Source organism: Chiloscyllium punctatum, chromosome 44, assembly GCF_047496795.1.
Source record: "Chiloscyllium punctatum isolate Juve2018m chromosome 44, sChiPun1.3, whole genome shotgun sequence".
NCBI classification, from domain to species: Eukaryota; Metazoa; Chordata; class Chondrichthyes; order Orectolobiformes; family Hemiscylliidae; genus Chiloscyllium; species Chiloscyllium punctatum.
In genome coordinates this window covers 53,912,233-53,937,955 of record NC_092782.1, presented here as the reverse complement: position 1 = coordinate 53,937,955, position 25,723 = coordinate 53,912,233, and the positions used below count along the sequence as shown (strand labels likewise).

At 44.4% G+C, this 25,723-nt stretch overlaps 1 protein-coding gene across 29 annotated transcripts in view; it reads left to right on the top strand.

The window, feature by feature from the left end:
* celf2 (cugbp, Elav-like family member 2) overlaps window positions 1–25,723 on the top strand; it is a 985,143-nt gene that overhangs the window by 688,530 nt on the left and 270,890 nt on the right. For 3 of the 29 annotated variants that reach the window (XM_072562980.1, XM_072562981.1, XM_072562983.1), the window contains one exon: window positions 156–211. The exons of the other annotated variants lie outside the window; for them this stretch is intronic. The gene's annotated coding sequence lies outside the window, so the exon portion shown is untranslated. The remainder of the gene's footprint in view (window positions 1–155; window positions 212–25,723) is intronic. 29 annotated transcript variants of the gene reach the window in all.

Sequence of the window (25,723 nt, the reverse complement as noted above, 5' to 3'; positions counted from 1 at the left end):
TATGATTTCGTTTTTAAAAATCTGCTTTATTTTTTTGTTTAAATAGTTGTTATAGGTGAGCAGTCTTCACTTTGACCAGATAGGAAAGATGTACTTAAACGCAAAGATTATGGCCCAAACTAACACATTTCGTCTTTTGTTTTCTGGACAATGAGAGCTGGGAGGAAGGAGTAAACTTCTTCAATTGAACAAATCAATGCAGGTTTTCCAGGTAAGAAGATAAGATTTTGTAGGTTTTAAGTCTGGTGATGTAATGAGCTCAGCGATATGAACAAGCTGAGTGAGTGGGCAAATGCGTGGCCAATGCAGTATAATCTGGGCAATTGAGAAGTTATCCACTTTGGTAGCTAAAACAGGAGGGCAGATTATTATTAAGATTTAGGCTATAATTTGAGAGGGGGGAATTGGGTGACCCTGTACAGGAGTCGCTGAAGGTAAGCTTACTGATGCAGTAAACCGTAAAGTAGGTAAATGGTATAATAGCCTTCATTGTGAGCGGATTCAAGTGGAGGAGCAAGGATGCCTTATTGCAATTATATAGGGCCTTGAGACTATTGTATGCAATTTTTGGTCATCTCGTCTGAGCAAGGATGTTCTCCCTATAGAGGGGAGGGAAGCAAAGGTTGGCTTCTCTGATTTTCCCAGGATAATGGGACTGACACAGGTTGGGAAGTTGAATTGATTAAGGATTATGTTCACTGGAGTTCAGAACAATGAACGGGGATGTCATTGAAGTTTTTCTAACAGGACTTGACAGGTTGGGTGTAGGAAGGATGTTTCAAGTGGTAGGGGAGTCCAGAAGCGGGCTTCACAGTCTATGGATGCTGGGTAAACTGTTTCGGACTGAGATGAGCGATTTCCTCACTCGGACTGGTGAGCCTGTGGAATTCACCACCACAAGGCCTTTGAGGCCAAAATATTGTGTGATTTCAAGAAGGAACGGGACATGCGTATGGGGTGAAGAGGATCACAGATATTGGGGAGAAGCAGTAATCAGCTATTGAGCTGGATGCTGAGCTATGACCATATTGAATGGCAGAAAGTTGGATATCTGCAAACTACGGCAGCACTTTTCCTGGCGGAAGTAGAAACTGGGAGAGGAGTATGAACAGTAGTTGAGCTGGTTACACAATCCTCTAAAGCCAAGCTGATCTCCAACATATCGAATGCCGAGGGTGAGCAAAGCAGTCTTAAAGGACCAAATGGCCTATTCCTGCTCCGGTTCCCTGTTTCTATATGTTAAATCCAGCTGGAGGAAGGAACTAGGGTCAGTAGTGATTGCTGCATCACTATCTCAACATCTAACTTATCGAGATACAACAACATTCATTCAGGCTACATTAGACTTGAGTATTTTCTACTCGATTATCTTGCTTTGGACTATGCAAGACCACTTGAACTGCCAACTTATCAAGTATGTAAACCGCCCAACTCAGGAAGGGGCCAGACTGGACCTGGTGCTGGGGAATGAGCCTGGCCAGGTGGTTGAAGTTTCAATAGGGGTTTACTTTGGGAATAATGATCACCATAGAGTCATAGAGATGTACAGCATGGAAACAGACCCTTCAGTCCAACCTGTCCATGCCGACCAGATATCCTAACCCAATCTAGTCCCACCTGCCAGCACCCAACCCATATCCCTCCAAACCCTTCCTATTCATATACGCATCCAAATGCCTCTTAAACGTTGCAATTGTAACATTTCATAAGTTTTAGAATACTCATGGACAAAGACGAAAGTGGGCCTCAAGGAAGAGTGCTAAATTGGGGGAAGGCCAACTGCAGCAAAATTTGGCAGGAGCTGGGGAATGTGGATTGGGAGCAGCTGTTTGAAGGTAAATCTACGTTTGATATATGGGAGGCTTTTAAAGAGAGGTTGATTAGAGTGCAGGGCAGACACTGAAAATGAGAGATAGAAATGGCAAGATTAGGAAACGATGGATGGCAGCTAAGAGGAAAAAGGAAATGTACATAAGGTCTAGGTGGCTGAAGACGAACAAAGCTTTGGAAGAATATCGGGAATGTAGGACCAATCTGAAACGAGGAATTAAGAGCGTTAAAGTATCTTTAGCAAACAGGGTTAAGGAAAATCCCAAAGCCTTAAGGAGCAAGAGGGTAACTAGAGAACGGGTTGGCTGACTCAAGAACAAAAGAAGGAAATTATGCGTGGAGTCAGAAAATGGGGGAGATTCTTAATGAGTACTTTGCATCAGTATTCACCGAAGAAGAGGAACATGACAGATGTTGAGGTTAAGGATAGATGTTTTGATTACTCAAGGTCAAGTCGGCATAAGGAGGGAGCAAGTGTTGTGTATTCTAAAAGGCAATAAGGTGGATAAGCCCCCAGGTCCAGATGGGATCTATCTCAGGTTGCTGAGGGAAGTGAGAGATGAAATCGCTGGGGCCTTAACAATATCTTTGCAGCATTCTTGAATGCGGGTGTAGAACCAGAGGACTGGAGAATTGCTACTGTTGTCCCCTTGATTAAGAAGGGTAGCAGGGGTAATCCAGGTAATTATAGACCAGCAGCCTGCTGTCAGTGATAGGGAAGCTGCTGGAGAAGATATGGAGGGATAGGATCTATTTACATTTGGAAGAAAATGGGCTTATCAGTGATAGGCAACATGGTTTTGTACAGGGAAGGTCATGTCTTATCAACTTAATAGAATTCTTTGAGGAAATGACAAAATTGATTGAGGGAAGAGCTGTAGATGTCATATACATGGACTTTAGTGAGGCATTTGATAAAGTTCCCCATGGTAGGCTGATGGAGAAAGTGAAGTCGCATGGGGTCCAGGGTGTAATAGCTAGATGGATAGAGAACTGGCTGGGTAGCAGGAGGCAGTAGTCATGGAAGGGAGTTTCTCAGAATGGCCAACTGTAACCAGTGGTGTTCCACAGGGATCCGTGTTGGGACCACTGTTGTTTGTGATATACACACATGATCTGGAGGAAGGTATAGGTGGTCTGATTGTGAAGTTTGTCGATGACACTAAGATTGGTGGAGTAACAGATAATGAAGGGGACTGTCCGAGAATGCAGCAGAATATAGATAGATTGGAGAGTTGGCCCGAAAAATGGCAGATAGAGTTCAAGCTGGGCAAATGCAAGGTGTTGCTTTTTGGGAAGATCCAATTCAGTGGAAAAGCCCTCTTATAGAGTGATCTGCGTGTTCAGATTCATTGTACCCTCAAGGTGGCAACGCAGGCTGATAGAGTGGTCAAGAAGGTACACTGCACGTTTTCCTTCATCGGAAGGGGTGTTGAGTACAAGAGTTGGCAGGTTAAGTTACTGTTGTATAGGACTTTGGCTTGGCCTAGTTTGGAATACTGTGTACGGTTCTGGTTGCCACATTACCAAAAGGATGTGGATGCTTTGGTGAGGGTGCAGAGGAGGTTCACCAGGATGTTGCCTGGTATGGAGGGTGCTAGCTGTGAAGAGAGGTCGAGTAGATTAGGATTATTTTTGTTAGAAAGATGGAGGTTGAGGGGGGACCTGATTGAGGCCTACAAAATGATGAGGTATAGACAAGCTGGATAGCAAGAAGCTTTTTCCCCAGAGTGGAGCACTCAATTACTAGGGGTCACTAGTTCAAGGTGAGAGGGGAAAGGTTTAGGGGAGATTTGCGTAGAAAGCTCTTTTACGCAGAGAGTGGTGAGTGCCTGGAACAAATTGCCAGTGGAGTTGGTAGAGATGGGCACGATAGCGTCACTTAAGATGTATCTAGACAGATACATGAATGGGCAGGGAGCAGAGGGATACAGATCCTTAGAAAGTAGGTGACAGGTTTAGATAGAGGATCTGGATCAGCGCAGGCTTGGAGGAGCAAAGGGCCTCTTCCTGTGCTGTAATTTTCTTTGTTCTTCTATTCAGAGGAGAATCACCAACCATGTTTTCAAAATATATTATTTCATGGGCAAGGACGAGATTTATTGTCAGTCCCTAGTTGTTAATAAAACTTTTTTTTTATTTTGGAGGCCATTTCAGGACAGTTTAAAATTAACCATATTGTTATGTGCCTGGAGTCACACATGGGCCAGACCAGGTAAATGTGGCAGATGTCTATCCCTAAAAAATGTTAGTGAGCCTGATTGTCATTAAAAAAAGAAAATCAGTGACCGTTTCCCAGTCACCATTGCTGAGACTAGTTTTCAGTTCCAGATTGTCTTAATGACTGGATTCAACTTTGACCAGCTCCTATGGTGGGATTTGAAAGCTGTCCCCATTATGTTAGCCTAGGTGTCTCAATAACTTGTCCAGTGACATTACTACTGCAACACAGTCTCCCTCAGCCATGATGTGGAGGTGCAGGTGTTGGACTGGGGTGGACCAAGTCAGAAGTCACATGACACCAGGTTATAATCCAACAGGTTTATTTGAAAGTACTACTTTTTGGAGCACTATTCTTCAGGATCACCTAATGAAGGAGCAGTGCTCTGTAAGCTAGTGGTTTCAAATAAACGTGTTGGGCTACAACCTGGGTTTGTGAGACTTCTGACTTAGTCCCTCAACCACGGTTTGTTCTGAGCTTGTACAGAATTACTCAGTAGGAAGTGCCGAAGCTGGTATTTCCCTGATTTTGAGAAGTGTTTGGGGCAGTTTTCAAGATGGCTGCGTGACCTGGTGTAAGAACTGCACTGTGACATCGACACTGTGATTTTGCCTGAGACGGGGAATTGGGTTTAGTCATGTAAACAACTCAAATTTGCTCCAAGACATTGGTCACCACAGTTCGATCTGAGCAAGTTGTGAGTGTGGCACTAGAGACCAGGGTCATTTGCTAGTTTGTGTTCTGTTAGCTGGCCTCTATTGAGACAGCAATTAGATCATTCAGTGTGGTCTCCATATAGCACAAACAAGTAGCTGGAAAGTTAACTAGGATCAGTATTCCTGATGGCCTATGACTTTAACTTAGAAGGTTTGCATGCATGGACATTAACAGAGCATGAGATTGTAAGACGTTGCTTACCCATTGGATCCAACTTATTTTCGTTCATTTGAGGTGTGTGCATCACCTGAAAGAGGCCAGTACAGGTTGTTCTGTTATAACTTGTTTCGTTAACACTAATTCACTCTAATGCGATTGACGAATAGAGAATATTGTTTCCAAGGCTCGAACATTAAAGAGTGTATTGGATATTATGCGATTCCAGCCCCATTAGTTTAAATGGTGCTGCTATTCCCCGATTTTCTTATAATGCAGGATTGCATGAAAACAGAACTACCATGTTATAGCAGAACTGACTATTCATCGTTGAGTGTGAGATGCTGGAAAAGTGCAGCAGGTCAGGCAGCATCCGAGGAGCAAGAAAATCGACCTTTTTGGGCAAAAGCTCTTCACCAGGAATAAGGGCATGTCCTCATTCCTGATGAAGGGTTTTTGTCCGAAACGTCAGTTTTCCAGCTCCTTGGATGCTGCCTGACCTGCTGTGCTTTTCCAGCACTCCACACGCGACTGTAATCTCCAGCATCTGCAGTTCTCCCTTTTCGCCTGACTGTATTCATTGTCGAGGCAAAAGTGCTGGAAACCGGAGTTTAGATCAGAGTGGTGCTAGAAAAGCACAGCAGGTCAGGCAGCATCCGAGGAGCAGGAAAATCGACATTTCGGGCAAAAGTCCTTCATCACGAATAGAGGCACGGAACCTCCAGGGTGTATTCATTGTCTGTCCAGCATTGCCCTTGACAAGATGATGTGGGTGTTATCTTGACCAACTTGTCAGTCTGGTCAGGGAATGTCCACAGTGCTACTGCATAAGGAGCGTTAGGGTTTTACCGAGTAGTACTGAAGCAAGGACAATGTTACCCTGACACAATTCCATGCAAAATGGGGATGGCGATGTTCCAATATACTCACTCTTGTCCATGCAGCTGGTGCTTGTGGGGATGCCTTGGCAAGTTATTGCTCCAAACTGGATAGGCCCAAACACCAAAAATAATCAATTTGCTAAAATACAGGAGTGTAGAAAAATAGCTCTGAAATTGCACCCCAAAAAGAAAAATTACAGGTGAGAGTCTGACTCCCAAAGCATTCCTGTACCATTCTCCTTGGAAGCAGTAACCAAATAGACTCATTCTTTTGTTTACGTTTCACTTCCAAGTGGCCCTGCAGAATTACAAATCATCCTCCTTATTATGAATAAAGAGAAGAGACTATTATCCACGATTCAAAGTATCTAGAGCATGAAAGCCAAAGGGGAGAAACAACACTCATTAAGAGATGTGTCTGACCTAGATACCATGTTATTCAGGAGCTAATGTGGCCTGCAGATGGAATGAGAGTATAATTTCATTGACTGCGCTGCACATTTGACAATGTTAATGGACCCACGCTAGCTAATGTCGGATTGCTGAAATTTTGAGACAGATTTTATTTGAGAGTTATGGCCCTGCATGAAAATTCAATGGGACTGTCAATTGCTCTGCTGATGCTTTTCTCTGAACAAATTGCTGTGTGATTTTCATGGACGTGTTTGAATCTGTTATCAAGGTTCAGAATAGAGATTCCTGTCACCAGACACACCCGACAGTGCTATTTTACTAATTGTTACGATGCCTCCAGAGACTTCTACTTTCTATTTTTCACGAGGTGAAATTTCCCAGCAACCAACAGAAAAAACACCAAGTTCCCCATTTTAAGATTCATAATGACAAACCAGCGAAAATCAACGTTGATTGAACCTTCCTTCGCTTTACCTTTTTTTTTTGAGTCAGTGTATCAGTTACTTCCGCAGTAAGTACTTAACACCATTGATATATAATGAACATTTTAAGACCATAAGAAGCAGGAGCAAAAATAGATCATACAGCCCAAAAATTCTGCTCCACCACTTAATTAGATCAGCCGTGATTTTATTATCTTAACTCCATTTTCCTTGCTTCCCTAAATAATGAAAAATCTTTCCATCTCAGCTTGAATCAGCCTTGTACTGGGCAGTATGGTGACCCCATGGTTAGCACTGCTGCCTCAGCGCCAGGGACCTGGGTTTGATTCCACCCTCAGGTGACTGTCTGTCTGTGTGGAGTTTGCACGGTCTGCATGGGTTTCCTCTGGGTATTCCGGTTTCCTTCCACAATCCAAAGATGTGTAGGTTGGGCAGTTTAGCATGGTCAATTCAGGGACGTGTAGTGTAGGTACATCAGGGGTGAATATAGGGGAATGGGTCTGGGTGAGTTACTCTCTTGGGGGCAGGGGGGGTCATTGTGGACTTGTTGGGCTGAAAGGCCTGTTTCGATACTGTAGGGATTCTAATTTTGAATTTACTCCATGACTCATCCTCAACGGTCCTCTGAGAGACAAAATTTCACAGACTAGCTACCTTGTGAGAAAAAAAATTCTTCCTCCATTTTATCCTCGACTGGGGATTCCTGCCAAGCTTCTGGTGTCGTGATTCAAGATTTAGTCCCAAATTTAAATCCATTCCAGTTTTTCAACTGGTTCACTTCTCCCTAATCTGCCAAGTCAAATCTTTTTTTTTGTCCTTTTGAAAAGTCTGATCATCATTCCTAAGCTGACTTCCACCAGCAAGACCCTCCTTAAATCTTCAAAAATCCCATCAGTTGTCCTTTTTATCAAACAGAACAAGTTTTGTTTTTACAAATAGTCGGCTTAGGTAACAGAAAAACAATTTGCCCTGCTCTCTGCAGTAGTTAGCTGCTGCTTCTCTTTCTCCACACCAGCAATAAATCCTTTTTTATGTGCATCCCTCTCTCACGCTCGCTCTGTTTCCCACCCTCCCAGCCATTGCTGTCCATCAAGGTGTGAAAACTGCTAACTGACAGGGTTCAGTTTGGGATTTCTCCTACATCCCACCCCCCACCCCCAGGCAGCCCAATCACATGAGCCTGTCTCTAGTCCTAGGCACAATTCCCCAAGCAAGCATATTCTGTTTTATTTCAACTGAAGAGACACTTAAAAATGTAATCTGTTTTAAAGTCCAGCACTGTTGCGACTTAATGAGTACAGTCAAATGGAAAGATCAGTCCTGTTTCTTGCTCCTGACCACTAATCTGTGATCCTGTTGAAAGGATGCATATCGTGATTTTTCAGGGTTTTCCCATTGACATGGTGGCTCAGTGATTAGCACTGCTGCCTCACAGCACCAGGGACCAGGTTCGATTCCAGCCTCTGGCGATTGTCTGTATGGAGTTTGCACATTCTCCCCGTGTCTGCGTGGGTTTCCTCCGGGTGCTCCGGTTTCCTCCCACAGTCCAAAGATGTGCAGGTTAGGTGAATTGGCCATGCTAAATTGCCCATAGTGTTAGGTGTAATAGTCAGAGGGAAATGGGTCTGGGTGGGTTACTCTTCGGAGGGTCGGTGTGGACTTGTTGGGCTGCAGGGCCTGTTTTCAAGTGTAGGGAATCTAATAAAAATAATAAATCTAATAAGACATTTGTCTCGAGTGTCATGTGGCTTGTCACTCCAATAAATGAGCACCATGCTCACTCCAATCCACAGTGCAACTTCAATTCAGCAAGCACTTTATGAACTGATGGCATTATCTGATACTTACAACAGTGACCCTGCACTCTGAACGCTGGCCACAGGAACATTATATGCTTCACTTCATGTGTTGTCCCTCATTAAGGGCGAGAGACTGAGAAATACTATGATATATAGAATAACTGCATATCAATAAACTGAAGATAATGAATGCAGCCTTCACAGTGCGAACGGTCCATTTCCAAAACCTTGTTTCGCAATGGAAAATAATGGAACATGCAATGAATTGTCTCTGTACAAGTTTCCTCCATAAAATAGTCTTGTTCATCTAGTAGAATGATTGAGATCTAATTTGGAGTGACCAGTGAGAAGGATATTTCTGAGACTGGAAAAAGGCAAGACTCCAATCACCAAGCAGTTCAGTACAGGTCTGACCTGGAGGTAATGCCTACACATTGACATGTGAATAGGAAGTTCTCATCCATCTGTGTGAATGGAACCTGGCCCCTCTAGTCCTCGACATCCACACTGGGGCCAGCATGGTGACTCAGTGGTTAGCACTGCTGCCCGACCAGTGCGAGGGACCCGGCTTCAATTCCTGCCTCGGATGACTGTCTGTGTGGAGTTTGCACATTCTCCCAGTGTCTGCATGGGTTTCCTCTGAGTGCTCTGGTTTCCTCCCACAGTCCAAAGATATACAGGTTAAAGTGGATTAGCCATTCTAAATTGCCCGTGATGTTCAGAGATGTTTAGGTTAGTTGCGTTACTCAGGGGTAAATGTAGGATAATAGGGTAGGGGAATGGGTCTGGATGGGTTACTCTTCAGAGGGTCAGAATGGACTTGTGGGACCGAAGGGCCTGTTTCCACACTGCAGGGATTCTATTATTCTACTCTGTATAAATTGAAATGTTGGAGATTATTTCTGACAGTTACCCTTTGAATAGCTAATTAATGCTTCTAATTGTCATGGCAACCCAGCCTATTGTTGCAAAAACTGCTTTACTTAACATGACAAGAAAAAGGGGTTATAAAATCTCACTCCAGGAACACAGGCAAATTCTATATCACTGCAGTATCCAGTTTAATAGTGTGTGTGCTTTAGATAAAATACACACCTGGGGATTGGCGAGCACACATGTGATCCCGAGTTGAGGCAGAGTGATCCAAGACTGACCATGGAAAATGGGGGCTGGTGAGCTGATTGGAGGACAGTAGATTTGCACCCCAACTAAGCCTTTGGGAGGAAGTGTCTTCCAATTGTGGAGTCAAATAAACCGAAACAATAACCTCCCTTTTCCAGCCATGTTTTTCTAATTTCCTTCAGGCTTTCCACTTCTTTATTTATTAATCTGTGGAGAATGCAGGGCGCCTGCTTTAACCTATGCAAAATTACTTTAGTTTTGTGCAGAAAGTGGGTTGTAATTTGCCTGAATTTAGAAGAAAAACCTGAACATTTTAATCACAGATGCTTCACAGTTTATCTAAAGACCCTGTTATAAGTACCCAGTTTTTAAAAGTTGCATTTGATTTATTATTTGCAAAATCCTTTCAAGGTTTTGCTTTTTAATGCAGCGCACTAGCCTTTCCTGCTTTTGTTCCTTGTGCAATCCTCTTAACTTCTTGATATGGGCACCCCAAATGAATCAATAAAGAAGCTAAACCAGCTTGATCAGTTGCATTTGTACACTTGGTTTACCCAGCCTTTCGATATCAAGAGTCTGCCATGAGAGATGGACAAATCTACCTGTTCACTGCCTACTGGAAGGAGATGTCGACTGGAAGGTGTGAGCATCATTGGATGAGTGAGAGACAGAACTGTCCACTGACAGTCAATAGAACCATCGCTGGAACGGGTTGGACATAATTGTTATTTTAAATGAATGTAGTGAGTTAGTTCATTATTTTTATACTGCCTCCACTTTTCCTTTTTTTTAAAATGCATTGACTGGATGAGGGCGTTGCTGGTTAGGCCAGCATTTATTGCCCAGACAGCAGTTAAGAGTCAACCACATTGCTGCAGGTGTGGAGTCACATGTAGACCAGATCGGGTAAGGATGGCAGTTTCCTTCCCGCAGGACATGAGTGAACCAAATGGGTTTTTCCAGCAGTTGATGATGGATTCATGGTCATCATTAGCGTCTTAATTCCAGATTTTTGTTTAATTCAAATTCCATCTGCTGTGGCAGGATATGAACCTTGGTCCTCAGAATGGTACCTGGGTTTCTGGATTAAAAGTCCAGTGATAATGCCACTAAGCCATCACCTCTGTTGAATGTCCTGCTTCTGTTTGGAATAGTGCATGAGATTTTTGATGTCCATATGCCAGTTATCCTTTCTCCAGTATCTCCCCCAACAGCAAAGGTGTAGGGAACTGCGACAGCAGCTGGAAGAGATTACAGCCAATGTCCATTCTGCACTTACCCTGGTGGCTGTCCAGCTGGAGTTATTGGAGAAGGAACTGAAGGCATTGACAGCTTTGTCCTTTCCTAGGCCAGCGCTACTTGGGCCAGCATTTCAGGGTCACACGCACCAATCAACCCCAACGCCCTGTGGCCAAACACTTCAACTCCCCCTCCCACTGCCCCAAGGGCAGGCAAGTCCTGGGTCACTCCATTACCAAACCAAAGCCATCCGACGACTGGAGGAAGAACATCTCATCTTCCGTCTGACGACCCTTCAACCACACGGCATCAATGTCGACTTCCAACAGTTTCGAAACTCCCCCCATCTCCACCATGACCATCACCACCACCACCATGTATTCCCAGATCCAACCCTTCAACTCAGCTCCACTCTCTCGACCTGTGTCACCTGGCCATCTTCCCACCTATCTTTCGTCACCACCACCACCCCCCACCCCTCCAAAATTCCTGATGAAGGGCTTATGCCTGAAACATCGCCTGTCCTGCTCCTTTGATGCTGCTTGACCTGCTGTGCTTTTCCAGCCTTCTCCAGGAATTGCTGGAGCTCTCTGTGGTGAGAAAGCAGAATTAACGTTTTGGTTCGAGTGACCCTTCGGAACTGTTTGTAGTGAGGAACAGGTTGGTTATATTTGCTGAAGATGGGGTGGGGGAGGAATAAACTATGGGAGAAAGGGCCCACAGAGAGAGAGAACTTGGGTCTGAATGAATTTCCCAAATTTAAAATTTGTGCCGATCTCGCTGTGCACCTTGCCTGCAGCCGTAGCATTGTATTCCTAGCCCTATGATCTTTGTGTGGTATGACCTGCCTGTACTGCATGCAAAACAAACCATGTGACAAGTACCCTTGATGCAATGAAAATAATAAATCATCTCAAAATATCCTGAATATCCCTTTTGTGTTTTATAAATTTCAATGAGATCACTATATTCTTCAAAACTTCTCGAGAATACAAGCTAATTTGCCAATCTCGCTGCACAGGACAGTCCCACTATCCCGAAGTGTCTTGACTGATGACCTGCCAGAGTTCCTCAAGTCTTCGATCACGGTTGGGAAATGATAACTTAAGTGGCTGAAGGAAAATGCCCTCTGCCCCTCCCCGAACTCCTGAGATTGTGAAATAGCTGTTTGGTTGGCTGAAGTAGAAATGAAATGATCACTTATGATTCTGTAGTGTCTTGATCAAACCCTGTGTTTGATGTCTTGGTAATGATATTTAGCTAATGAGAGTTGACAGATGTTGCAAGTAGGCTTTCAGCTGCTATTTGAGTATCTGGTTCACTCAGCAATAATTTATTGTCTAGGTATGTAGATGTAACTCTCTCATATTTGTTCGAGTAAAATCCCTCATGGATCCATCGTAGCAAGTTTAAGGTTTATCTGTCTCTGTAAAGCAAGATAATGTCAGCAGTATTCTCCAGTGTGCTCATGTAGTCTGGCCTTTACTTAATAGCTATGAGGAAATAAATCTATCCTGTTTGAAGATGAATTCCTTCAAGGATCTCTTCCTCGTTCTGCCATCCTGATGGTCTTCTTGGGAGGAAGGAAAGGTGCATCGAAGCACCTGTTGCATGTTTCATCACAGCGTGGAGCCAGAGGGTGGTTCGTTGTTTTGAGGGGGAGGTAACTCATCTCCACACCCTGAATGAATCTGATTTACACACTATTCTGTGTAGATAGACCTTCATTCCAAAACTTGCTTGGGAAGAAGGAACATTTCAATAAAAAAGGGGAGCAGAGTTAAGCCATTCGGCCACGTTAGCCTTCCTCTGGCTGAAGAAATTTCTCTTCCCTGTTCTAAAGGGGTGTTCTTTCACTCTGAGGCTGTGTCCTCGGGTCCTAGTCTCTCCAACTCGTGGAAACATCTTCTCATTGTTCACTTTATCCAGGTCTCTGTGTTCTGTAAGTTTCAATTAGATTGCAAAACCTATGCCCACACCTCCCCCTCTCATCTCCATCTAAGGCCCCAAAGGAGCCTTCCACATCCACCAAAGTTTCATCTGCACTATGCGGTCTCCTCTACATTGGGGAGACTGGATGGCTTCTCGCAGAGCACTTCAGAGAATATCCCCGGGACACGTGCACCAATCAACCCAACCGCCCCGTGGCCGAACATTTCAACTCCCCCTCCCACACTGCCGAGGACATGCAGGTCCTGGGCCACCTCCACACCGCTCCCTCACCACCCGACGCCTAGAGGAAGAACTCCTCAAAATTCCGCCTTGGGACCCTCCAACCCCAGGGTATCAATGTGGACTTCACCAGTTTCCTCATTTTCCCCTCCCCTTGCCATACCCCAGTTCCAACCTTAGAGATCAGCACTGTCCCCATGACCTGTCCCACCTGTCAATCTCCTTTCCCACCTCTCCACTCCATCCTCCTCTCCGACCTATCACCTTCACCCCCCACCTCCATCCACCTATTTCATTCTCAGCTACCTTCTTCCCAGCCCCACCCCCTTCCCATGTATCCCTCCACCCCAGAGGTTCCCGAACTCATTCCTGATGAAGGACTTCTGCCTGGAACGTCAGTTTTCCTGCTCCTCGGATGCTGCCTGACCTACTGTGCTTTTCCAACATCACGCTTTGATCTCCAGCATCTGCAGTCCTCACTTTCTGCCAATAGCTACCCATCCCTGTGTAATTAAGTTCTGAGGGCATCATTTTGACATTCATGATGGTGTCAGGTAGGAGTCTGTTGTAAAGACTGTCCACCTTCACTTTCCAGGATGATATATAATGGGTGACTGAGGTGATGTTACCCATCTGACGCCATCAGAAAGCATTAAAATTCCCTCTGATTCAGTGTACCACATTACTGCTGATGCACCACATTGAGGTTCCTGTTTTATCCAAACCGCTGTTCACCTTTTCAAGTTGATTTCTTGATTGTTGAGATCATTCCAGTAAGTACAAGAAATAATCTGATCATATGACTTTACTCAGGTCTCCACTTGGAGAAGCAATAACTGATTTGCTCAGCAGTAAATGTGATTCAGAGTCCACGTTCCCTTCTCTCCTTTACCCCCTTTCTATCTCTGTCTATCCCTACAATTCCTCAGCCATCTCACAAATCTCTATTCTGGCCTCATTCCATTTCCATTATTCTACCATTGGCTGCATTGTCAAATGCCATGGCTGTGAAGAAGAGTATACCACTCAGCCCCTCAATCAGAATGATGGCTCAGTGGCTAGCACTGCTGCCTCACACCACCAGGGCCCTGGGTTCAATTCCAGCCTCAGGTGACTGTCTGGAGTTTGCACATTCTCCCCGTGTCTGCGTGGGTTTCCTCTAAGTGCTCCAGTTTCCTCGAAGATGCGTGGGTTAGGTGGATTGACTGTGCTCCATTACCCCATAGTGTCCAGGGATGTAGAGGGTAGGTGGGTTAACCATGGGAAATGCAAGGTTACAGTGATAGGATAGGGGATTAGGTCTGGGTGGGATGCTTCCCAGAGGGTTGGTGTGCACTCGATGGGCCGAATGGCCTGTTTCCACACTGCAGGGATTCTTTGATTCGATGACTATTCCATAAGATCATGACTGATCTGACTTTTATCCTCCACTCTACATTTCTGTATATCCCTGATTTAATCTTTCATTCTCCTTGGTAATTAAGAATGTATCTCCCTCTACTTTAAAAATAGTTTTAAGATTCTGCATCAACTGCCTTTTGAGGAAGGGAGATCCAGAGACGTTCAGTGTCTGTCTTCAGTGGGCAGCTCATTTATTTTCAGAGTGTGGCCCTAGTTTTGAGATTCACCCACAAGAGGAAACCACCTTTCCACATCCCCCCAGTCAAGTCCCCTCGGTCTTGTACGTTTCTGAAACGTCACCTCTGACTCTTCTAAACTCGAGAGGATACAGGCCCAGCCTGCCTTTGCCTTTCCTCATAAAGATATCTGCTCATTACAGGTATTAGTCTAGTCTTGGGGCTCAGGTATATAATTCTTTGAAGCTTGTGTCACAGGTGGGTAAGAAGGTTTTGCATGCTTGCCTTCATTTCTCGGACCTTTTTGAGTATAGGAGTTGGGACGTCATGTTGATTTTGTATTGGACACTGGTGAGGTCTGTTATGGAGTACTGAGTCTAGGTCTGCATTGCTCAGTTATAGAAAGGATATTATTAAACCGGGGAAGGTTCAGAAAAGATTTACCAGGCTGTGGCAGGAATGGAGAGCTTGACTTATAAGGGGAGGCTGGGACTTTTCTCGTTGCAGCATAGGAGATGGAGGCATAAAGTTTTATAAAATCATGGGAGCTATAGATGAGGTGAATGGCAGGTGTCTTTTCCCTAAGGTGGGGGATTACAAGACTAGTGGATATATTTTTAAGGTGAGAGGAAAAAGATGAGGGGCAATTATTTTACACAATGGTTCTTGTGTGGAATGAACTTCGAGGAAGTGTTGGATATTGGTACAGTTACAACATTTAAAAGACATTTGAATAAATACATGAATAAGAAATGTTTGGCCAAGCACAGGCCGGTGGAACTAGTTTAGTTGGGAATTGTGGTTGGCATGGACTGGTTGGACGAAGGGTTTGTTTTCATGCTCTGTGTGTATGTGTGTGTGTCACCATAGTCTTACCAGACCATAGGGCTGTGCTGTCATTAGAGAGAAGGGGCTAGTGATGATTTTTTAACCTGAGGGCCACCAGGCCCCATGCTGTATGACTTTAAAACCTTCTTTGAACTGTTCCCTCCACTTTAATATCCTCACGTGAAATGTTGACTAGTACTGTCGAGACATTCCGTCAAACCTACATCTTCAACCAATATTTCAGTCACCTTTTCCAATATTACCTTCTGTGACTCAGAATCCGATTTTTTTTCTCTCTCTCTCTCTCTCTCTGGTAATACATCTGTAAGCATCTCTGGATATTCCAAAGGAACTGTATAAATCAAATTGTTGCCTTTGGGTTCTGCCAAGAGCTGGGATCTGGGTGATGCGCCTGTGTTTTTAAAAAAAATCCATTATGTACCTCGTAAAGTTTTATGCTTGTATAAATATTTCCTGTGTTAAGAACTTAAATGATTCTTTAAGAGCTGGTACATTTTTGAAACTGTTCAGCTTTAAAGCAGACCAATTGTGCAATAATATAAAGAAGCAATAAAAATTCAATTTAACACAGGTTCAGACTGAGTTTTAGTAGGAGGCAGATGAATTTTAATTTCAGAAGTGACTGATTGCGCCCTTACGCAGGCCCCAAGAAATTCAGTGCCATTGATGCTGCACAAAAGGACCTCGTGTTTTGGAAATGTTTTTAATTATACTGTTACAGTCACAGTTTCCACCCCTTTCCCAACATGTTCCTGCCATCACATCAGGGAGAGTTCACCCAAAGGGCTGGAATCCAGCCTGGAACTTGTACACAATGGATGTCGGTCGGTCGGTCAGTTTAATGCATAAGTTTCCACTTAGTGCTGGAAGAGGCAGAACCTCCACCCTGTCTTTCACAAGACCAGCATGAGGGAAATATTTTGGTCTGCTCATTGCTCCTGCCTCAGTGAGACAAGAGCAGCACAAGGTGCTAGCTCAGGATTGTGGGCTGATTATTCAAAACACAAAACCAAGCTCACGTCTTCCAATATTTTCTCTCTTTTTATTGTTTATATCGCAGAGATTTTGGACAAACTTGCATTAATACTCCAGGAAGTGTAGAGTTAATAATTAAACCCTTTCACAACCTGCAAGCCCACATGCCACTAGTTTGGAATCCGAGCTCTTTATTAACAACAAATGATTTTAATAAAAATAAATTTTGTGTTGCATCACTTGAAGGGAATGGGAGGAATGCAGCAATAGTGGGGCGTGGCTGGACCTAGGAGGAATTTAAACTGAAGGAAGAGAATCTGAATTGAAAGCCAAGTGCGAGAGAAACTGAGTTGGTATGGTGGCCACTGGTCTGTTCCTTTTGATTCGACTTCCAAACCCTTTCAATAGATTTTGGATTTCAAGCATCCCACTGTACGTGGAATATCTGTTTGTATTTTACTTTTGTTTTAGATGCAAATCTTTAAATTTAAAGGTGCTGCTAGACTGACATTTTTTGTTTTGTGTAAAGTGCTGCTAGTTCACTTTCTGCTTGCTGCTGTTTTTGCTGAAGGTGAATTTTCTGTAGAGACTCTAGGCCAACCTGCCTTTTGTCATGGCAGGAGCCAGTAGCTAATGGAGTGTGATGTAAAAATATTCAGTTGTGCCTTCTAAATCCTTGTGGTAACTTTGCGAAGGAAAGGAATCGAGGCTGGGACTTGACCCCTGGCTCCACTCCTCATCAGGGCTGTTGTGGGAAAACAGTAACTGGATGAGGAAGTCACAGGCTAGAAATAATGAACACAAAACATGAAGTTGTCAGCCACTGGGGGATGCTTTACTCCTGCCAAGGGAATACTTCGTCTCTGGCTTAATCGGGTACGATTAGCTGTGTCTGAGGCAGCCATCTTTGATCATTGTGTTTATTCCCCAAAACATCACTGCCAATTGTATAATAACATCTGTTTAAAGGATAGAGTTTCCTCTCACTGTTGCACTGAGGATGATACAGGCAGAAGTGGTATGTTGATGGATTTCCATCACTTAGACTTTTCTGAAGCTAAGAGGGCCAGCATGGTCACAAATGTGCTGAGTGGCCTTCTCACCTTCAAAGGTTTTCTAAATTTGGAGAGTGTGGAAAGGTCATTTCCCTTGTGGGAGTGTCGAGGACCAGAGGACATTGATCTCAGAATGTGCGGTCTCCTACTTAAGATGGAGGGCTATTGAGGAAATTGAGGTGCTGAGACAGACAGATTTGTGATCAGTAAGGGAATCCATGATAGTGAGGGTAAGCCAAGAAAGTGGAGTTATGGATTCTCAGAATAACCGTGACCTCATTGATTGGCGGACCATCCTTGATGGGCAGAATGGCCTCTTTCTGTACTATGACTTCTGGCCCTCAAGATGTTCACCGCCACTGTTGCCCAGACCTCCTATGTACAAGTCATGAAAGAGTCCGTAGAGCAGGCCATGCTAAAAGCCCATTCAGTGATCTGTCCAGTGATCTGGATACAGAAGTGTGCACAGATCCTGTAACAACTCTGCCTGTACTGCAGTCTAGACTGGGTCCGGGATAGTCAGTCCAGAGTGCTTAGAGAGCTGCACCTGGCAGACAGATTTTATTTTTTGTTATTTATTTGCAGGTGTTTGGCATCACTGGCTAAACAAGCGTTTATTGTCCAGAGGGCAGTTAAAAGTCAACCACATTACTGAGGGTCTGGAGTTACAGACTAGGTAAGGACAGCACGAAAGGACATTAGTCAACCAGGTTTTTCCGACAATGGATTCATGCTGGTCATTTGACCTTGTAGTGAAATCAGAACATGATCAGAATTTCACTTCAAACTGGAAGTGAAAGGAAAGTCTCCTCTCTCTTGCCATCCCATGATGCGACAAAGCTACACAGCGCAGTGATTTGATTTATTATTGTTACATGTACCTAGGTACAGTGAAAAGTTTTGTTTTGCATGCAGTACAGGCAGATCCTAAAGTATAAAGATCACAGGATGATTGAACAGAGTGAGGAATACAACATTACACCTACAGTGGTGACAGGCTCAATACCAATCAGCAGAGATCTTTCACAATTGACCAAGAGAAGTGAAGACTGCTGTCTGTATGGTGCTATCACAGCCTAAGGATGTTTTGAAGCATTTCAGAGCCAACAAAGTGAGCTTTGAAGAGTAATCATTGCACCCCAACCTTGCAAAGTGACGACCAGCTAACACTTTTTTTTTGTTAATTTTGAGGTGTATGTTTTGGCCAGAACACTGGGGACAACTTCCCGGCCTGAGGCACCTTTTACATCCATCCAGCAGAGCTAACATGCCTCATTCCCACGTCTCAGTTTGAATGACAGCACCTTCAGCCGCACTGGAGCGTTAGCAAAGTTCTCTGTTGGGCTTGAACCCACAACCTTTGACGGTTGGTGGGAGGGGGTAGGTGGAAGAGACAAGATCTGAGCCGCAGCTGGCAAAACTGAAACAAAATACCAGGTAGTAAAATTCCAATTCTTCACTTTCTGATACTTACTTGAGTGAGTGATCACATTGCAGCTAATTTTAAAATGGAGTTAAACGTACAAGAATCCAAACTTGAGTTGTTGCTGTACATGACTCGGCAAATCAGCAGACTATCGTTATAGCAGCCTTCAAGGCCAGTTGTACCATCTGAAGTACTCAGTGTGTGTGCGTGTATATATAGATATGCCGTGTTGTTATGGTTTTCAGGAGCATGATCATAAATATCGCAGATCTTTAATGTCAAGGAAGCAAGTGAACTGGAAAGCCCTGTAGCTACTGAAATGGATGGTTGGGCTATGGAAGATGAATGTCTGGGCTTTACAGAGAGATGTACACTGAGCTGTAGGATTTAAAGTCTGGGCCAGCTCAGTGACAGACTCCAAAGTGACATCTTTACAAACTCTTATTAAGATCTGAGCTGCTGAGCATCCCCAAGGTTGACGTTAGTGTAGAGCATGGAGCATCATGGTGGGAGCTGACCCCGGCCTTTGGGGAAAGGTGTCACAGTTCATTTCTAAACCCGACGAGAGAGAGGGAGAGGGAAATGGGTGTCGGGTTTTTAATCAGGACTCACCCAGAGCTGCTGTTATGATCTGAACTGGCAAACTGCTGATAAAACGCGGTTACCTGTGCTGCTGCTGCTGGTCACGTCTGTTGTCTGTTCTCTGACTACACAAACAACCTCCCCATGTAATCCTCCAGTTATGTAGCAGCCCTATGTCCCACAGGCACCAAACTGGAGTTGAGATAACGTAAGACCATAAGAACTAGGTGCAGGAGTTGGCCATTTGGCCCCTCAAGTCTGCAACACCATTCAAAAGATTCATGGCTGATCTGACATTCCTCATGTCCACTTTCCTCCCTTTTTCCCCATAACCCCTGACTGATCCACAATCTCTCTATCTTGGCATTTTAAATGCACCCTCTCAAGTTTAATAGCACCCTTCCTATATGCAGGTGACCTGAATTGTACGGAGTATTCCAAAAGTAGCCTCACCAACATTGTGTACAGCTGCAACATGACATCCCAATTCCTGCACTCAATGTTCTGACCAATGAAAGCAACCATTCCAAGCACTGCCTTCACCACCTTGTCTATCTGAGACCCTCACTTTCAAGGAGCTATGAACCTGCACCCCTTCGTCTCTTTGTTCAGCTGAACTCCCCAGGTCCCTACCATTAAGTGTATAAGTCCTGCCCTGATTTGCCTTAGCAAAATGCAGCACCTCACATTTATCTAAATTAATCTCCATCTGCCACTCCTCTGGCCCATCTGATCAAGGTCCCGTTGTACTCTGAGAGAATCTTCTGTAGTTCGCGTTTCCCTTCTCACACCCCCACTGTCCCTTGTACATCCTCTACTCAGCCAAGGAAAGCGACTTGCATTTCTGCAGCACTTTTGACAATCCTGTAATCAGTACCTTTTTTGAATTGGAATCACTGATAAAATAGGAAACATTGTAACCAAATTGGACACAGCAAGCTCCTACAAAAAACAACTGAGTGACCAGGTTGTCTCTTTTAATGCTGGAATAAACAGTGGTGAAGACAGCAGGGCGAGATGTCTGCTCCTCCTTGGAGAGTGGCCCATGTTCCTCAGCTGGTCACTGTCCAGGAAACAATGATAGGATGGGAATGGGCAAAGTGAAGGCACAGACCTGCCTCTTTTGAGTTGAATGGGGCAGCAGTTTGAAGGGACTGAATGGTCTGACATCTGTTCCTGGGTGTGGCTGTCTGATGATCATAGAATCCCTACAGTGCGGAAGCAGGCCACTCAGCCCATTGAGTCCACACCGACCCTCCGAAGAGCATCTCACCAATACCACCCACGACCTGTCCCTGTAACCTTGCATTTCGCAATGCTAACCCACCTTGCCTCTGCATGTCTGAACACTGTAGGCAATTTGGCATGGCCAGTCCATCCTAATCTACACATCTTTGGACAGTGGGAGGAAACCGGAGCACCACAGAGAAAACCCATGCAGACACTAGGATAATGTGCAAACTCCACACAGACACTGTTATAGCAGCTGACAATCTCTGGTGTGGTACATGTGAGTTTTTACTGAACTTTGCTTGAGGGTGCAATAGTGGATTCTGGTCAGAGGCTTGTCCCATGTCTCTCTGCTAAAGCCTATGGAGAGTTTGGTTGGGGAGAAGTGTAAAATGGACATTCTAATACCAACACCCTGCACTATTCTAACCTGGTAGGGGATGACTCTGGGTAATGTATCCTGGAGAGAACCTGTGCCCCCTTCACCCTTGCATGGGGTCGTACCTTTTCCGAACTGGGGGTTGCAGTGAAATGACCAACATTTTCAAACAAAATTCTGAGTCAGAGATGTACAGCACGGAAACGGACCCTTCGTCCAACTTGTCTATTCTGAGCAGATATCCCAACCCAATCTAGTCCCACCTGCCAGAAACCAGACCATATCCCTCCAAACCCTTCCTATTCATATACCCATCCAGATACCTTTTCAATGTTGTAATTGTACCAGCCTCCACCACTTCCTCTAGCAACTCAATCCATACACGCACCACCCTCTGCGTGAAAAAGTTGCCTCTGGGATCTTTTTTAAATTTTTCCCCGCTCTCCCTAAACCTATGCTCTCTAGTTCTGGATTTGTCCACCCCAGGGAAAAGACCTTGTTTATTTACCCTATCCATGCTCCTCATAATTTTGTAAACCTCTGTAAGGTCACCCTTCAGCCTCCGACACTCCAGGGAAAACAGCCCCAGCCTATTCAGCCTCTCCCTATAGCTCAAATTCCCCCAACCCTGGCAACATCCTTGTAAATCTTCAGGGCTTCAAGTATAAATAAAAGCGGAATCATGTGCAAAGGCTGAACCTAAAAGAGAACATAAAAGCATATTGAGAAGGTGGCAAAGAAACCAAATGCAGCTTGTTCCATGCAAAATATGGTTCCGTGTTAATTCCTCGTGTCTTTACTCGAGCCCTAGAAATGAGTTACGCACAAAGTTTTTATGAAGTGTATATACAGAAAGAACTGAGATACTCAACCAGTTATTCCAACAGTAAAATTAACTCCAAACTGAAAAGGCACTCTTTCACCCCAGTCATTCGGTTGAGGGTGAGAATGAATGAAAGAAAACCCTTCTAATGTTTCCACGCTTCACAATTGCAGAGCTCAACTCTAATGAGAATCTGTGTAAATGGGACAGAGAGAGAGAGCAGGAGAATACAAAATTACTATTAGGGAACCGCAGTATTGATCCAATCCCCAAGAGTCCACCTTTCCAAATTACTTCAGCTTGATCCAATTATCAGTAAGACCTGGTTCTGATCAGAGCCAAGCATTGGAGGCTGTGAGTTTCTTTTGGACTCCTGAGGAGCCAGTGTTGGACTGAGACAAAGTTAAAAGTCACACAACAGCAGGTAGCTAGTAGGGTGGGGATCATAGGACACAGAATTTATAGCAAAAGATCAAAGTGTCATACAACTGATGCAATGTACTGAACAAACCTAGATTGCTGTAAAGTCTTTAATCACCTAGGATGAGGATGCAGGTTTTGATTGATTAATATGTAAATCCCAAAATTCCTTTCCAGTCATAGCCCCAAGATAACTTAAAGTTTTATCAGTATATAAAAAAAAGTGACAACTCAACCTCACCAGACACCTGATGAAGGAACAGCTCTCCAAAAGCTTGTGCTTTCAAATAAACCTGTTGGACAAAACCTGGCGTTGTGATTTTTTTTAATAACTTTTTTTAGGGGCACAGACAGAGGTATGGATTCCATAACTGTCCATTTTGAAATCTGTCCCCAAATCCTGCATCCAGGCTATCCTGAGGCATTCCACTGCCTGTAGGGGTGGACTGCCTTTCTGCCTTCTGATATAGCGCTTCACCTGAGTGAGCTTTCAGAATGGGAGTCGGGAAGCTGCTGGAACATTGGGAGCAATGTCACCAAGTTGGCCCCTACTTCCCATCCACGTGGTGTAGGTCAAGCCGGAAGGCATCAGGAGTCCTGGTATTTTCTTTTTGATCCCAGTCACTGAGGGGGTGAAGCCATCTGTGCCAATGTTGTTTGATTCTTTCACAGGATGTGTGCACCGCTGGCTGGGACAATGTTTATCGTCCACTCGTAGTTACACTGAAGAAGGGATAATGGAACTGCCAGTCTGAACTGCTCCAATTGGTGTGGTGTAGATAACATTTACGGTGCTGTTAGGAAGGGCGTTCCAGTAACAATGAGAAACGGTGCTATGATTCAGAGTCCAGTTTCAAAGGTGCCCCAAACATGCGATGCGTACGCTCCACAAATTAATCCAAAATAAGTCAAGATGGTAAGTGGCGTGAAGGGGAACTTGCAGATGTTGGTGACCCCATGACCTGGCTCTGGTCTTCGGTTTGGAAACTGACCTATTCTCTCCCCTTCCACCCCACACAACTGCCTGGCCAATGTTTTCTTAAGAAACTCCATCCCTCCAATAGAACGTAAGGTTACAATTTGCACAGGATCTGCAGCATAAAGAACCAGGCCCTTCGGCCAACCAGTATTTGCACTGCAATCTCTTCTTGTCGTTCCTTGTCTAAATCCATGTTCATAAGCCTCACCTTCTCTTATCACTCCATCGCAGCATCCATCCCTGAATCAAAGTGAAAATGACAAATATAATCATAGAGATGTACAGCATGGAAACAGACGCTTTGGTCCAATTCATCCATGCTGGTCAGATATCCGAACCTAATCTAGTCCCATTTACCAGCACTTGGCCCATATCCCTCCAAACCCTTCCTATTCATATTTAAAAGGCATCTGGATGGGTATGTTGTAATTGTACCAGCCTCCACCACTTCCTATGGCAGCTCATTCCATACACGCACCACCCTCTGCGTGAAAACGTTGCCCCTTGGGTCTCTTTTATAACTTTCCCCTCTCACCCTGAACCTATGTCCTCTAGTTCTGGACTACCCCACCAGGAAAAAGACCTTGTCTATTTATCGTATTCATGCCCCTCATGACTTTATGAACATCTATAAAGTCACCGCCTCAGCCTCCGATGCTCCAGGGAAGACAGCCCCAGCCTATTCAGCCTTTCCCCATAGCTCAAATCCTCCAACCCTGGCAACATCCTTGTAAATCTTTTCTGAACCCTTTCAAGTTTCATAACATACATCCTATAGGAAGGTGACCAGAATTGCACACAACATTCCAAAAATGGTCTAGCCAATGTCCTGTACAGCTACAACATGACCTCTCAACTCCTCTACTCAATGCTCTGATCAATAAAGGAAAGCATACCAAATGCTGCCTTCACTATCCTATCTACATGCAACTCTACGTTCAAGGAACTATGAACCTGCACTCCAAGGTCTCTTTGTTCAGCAACACTTGCCAGGACCTTACCATTAAGTGGATAAGTTATGCTCTGGTTTGCCTTTCCAAAATGCAGCACCTCGCATTTATCTAAATTAAACTCCATCTGCCACTCTTCAGCCCATTGGCCCATCGGCCCATCTGATCAAGATCCTGTTGTAATCTGAGGTAACCTTCTTTCCTGTCCATGACACCTCCAATTTTGGTGTTATCTGCAAACTTACTAACTATACCTCCTGTGTTCACATCCAAAGCATTTATATAAATGATGAAAACTAGTGGACCCAGCACCGATCCTTGTGGCACACCACTAGTCAAAGCAACCCTCCACCACTACCCTCTGTCTTCTACCTTTGAGCCAGTTCTGTATCCAAATGCTAGTTGGATTTATTCCATTTATTCACCTTATTCCATGAGATCTAACCTTGCTAACCAGCCTCCCTTATGAGGAACCTTGTTGAATGCTTTACTGAAGTCCATATCGATCACGTCTACTGCACAGCCCTCATCAATCCTCTTTGTTACTTCTTCAAAAAAACTCAATCAAGTTTATGCCCCTCTCTCTCTTTTTCCACCACACCCACCCACCCCCCCCCCCACCCCCGCCCCCCACCTTGGATTCCAGCATCTGCGGTTTTTTTGTCCCTAACCACTGTGATTTCCAGTGTTTCTCATTTTCAGTACAGATTCCAGCATCTGCAGTAATTTGCTGACACATCCCTGAACTATTTCCTACTGTAGTGAGTTCCATATTCTTAACACACGTTCAGTGAAGGCTGTTTTTTTTCTCAGATTTGTAGATGACTCTTGCAATGGTGAGCCCTAGCTTTAACCGCCCCACAACAGGAGATGTTGTCTGTGTTAATAATAAACGCAAAACAATGCAGATGTTGGAAATCTGCTATTACTTATGGAAAGGCAGTTGAGCAGGAGGCTGGAAGAACACAGCAAGCCAGGCAGCATCAGGAGGTGGAAAGGTCAACGTTTCGGGTGTAACCGCTGTGTTCTTCCAGCCTCCTGCTTGTCTACCTTGGATTTTTTTGGTCTCTAACAGTTTCTGTGGAAAGACAGAGTGAAGGTTTTGAGTCCTCGGTGACTGTTCATCAGAGGTGGAACATTCTCTCTGTATTCACTCTGCATTTCATAAATTTTAATAACCTCTATTAGATCAACCTTCAGCCTTTTTTTAAGAACGTGAACAGAGCTGCAGCTTGACCCATATACCACCACCCCCCTCCCCCCGTTTCTGCTGATATTCCTGTAAACCTTCTTCAGTCCCTGCATTTTTTTTTTGTTTCAACATGATCAACCAGACAACTGCATGCAGTACTCAAGATGTGGTCTAACCAAGACTTGATGCATGTTTCGTAGAACTTCCCCACATTGCAATCTTCGGCCTTTTGTGAAGGGAATTCTAGTCTCTGCTTGGATCTTTTTAGTGACCTTGCATGACTGCGTGAAGC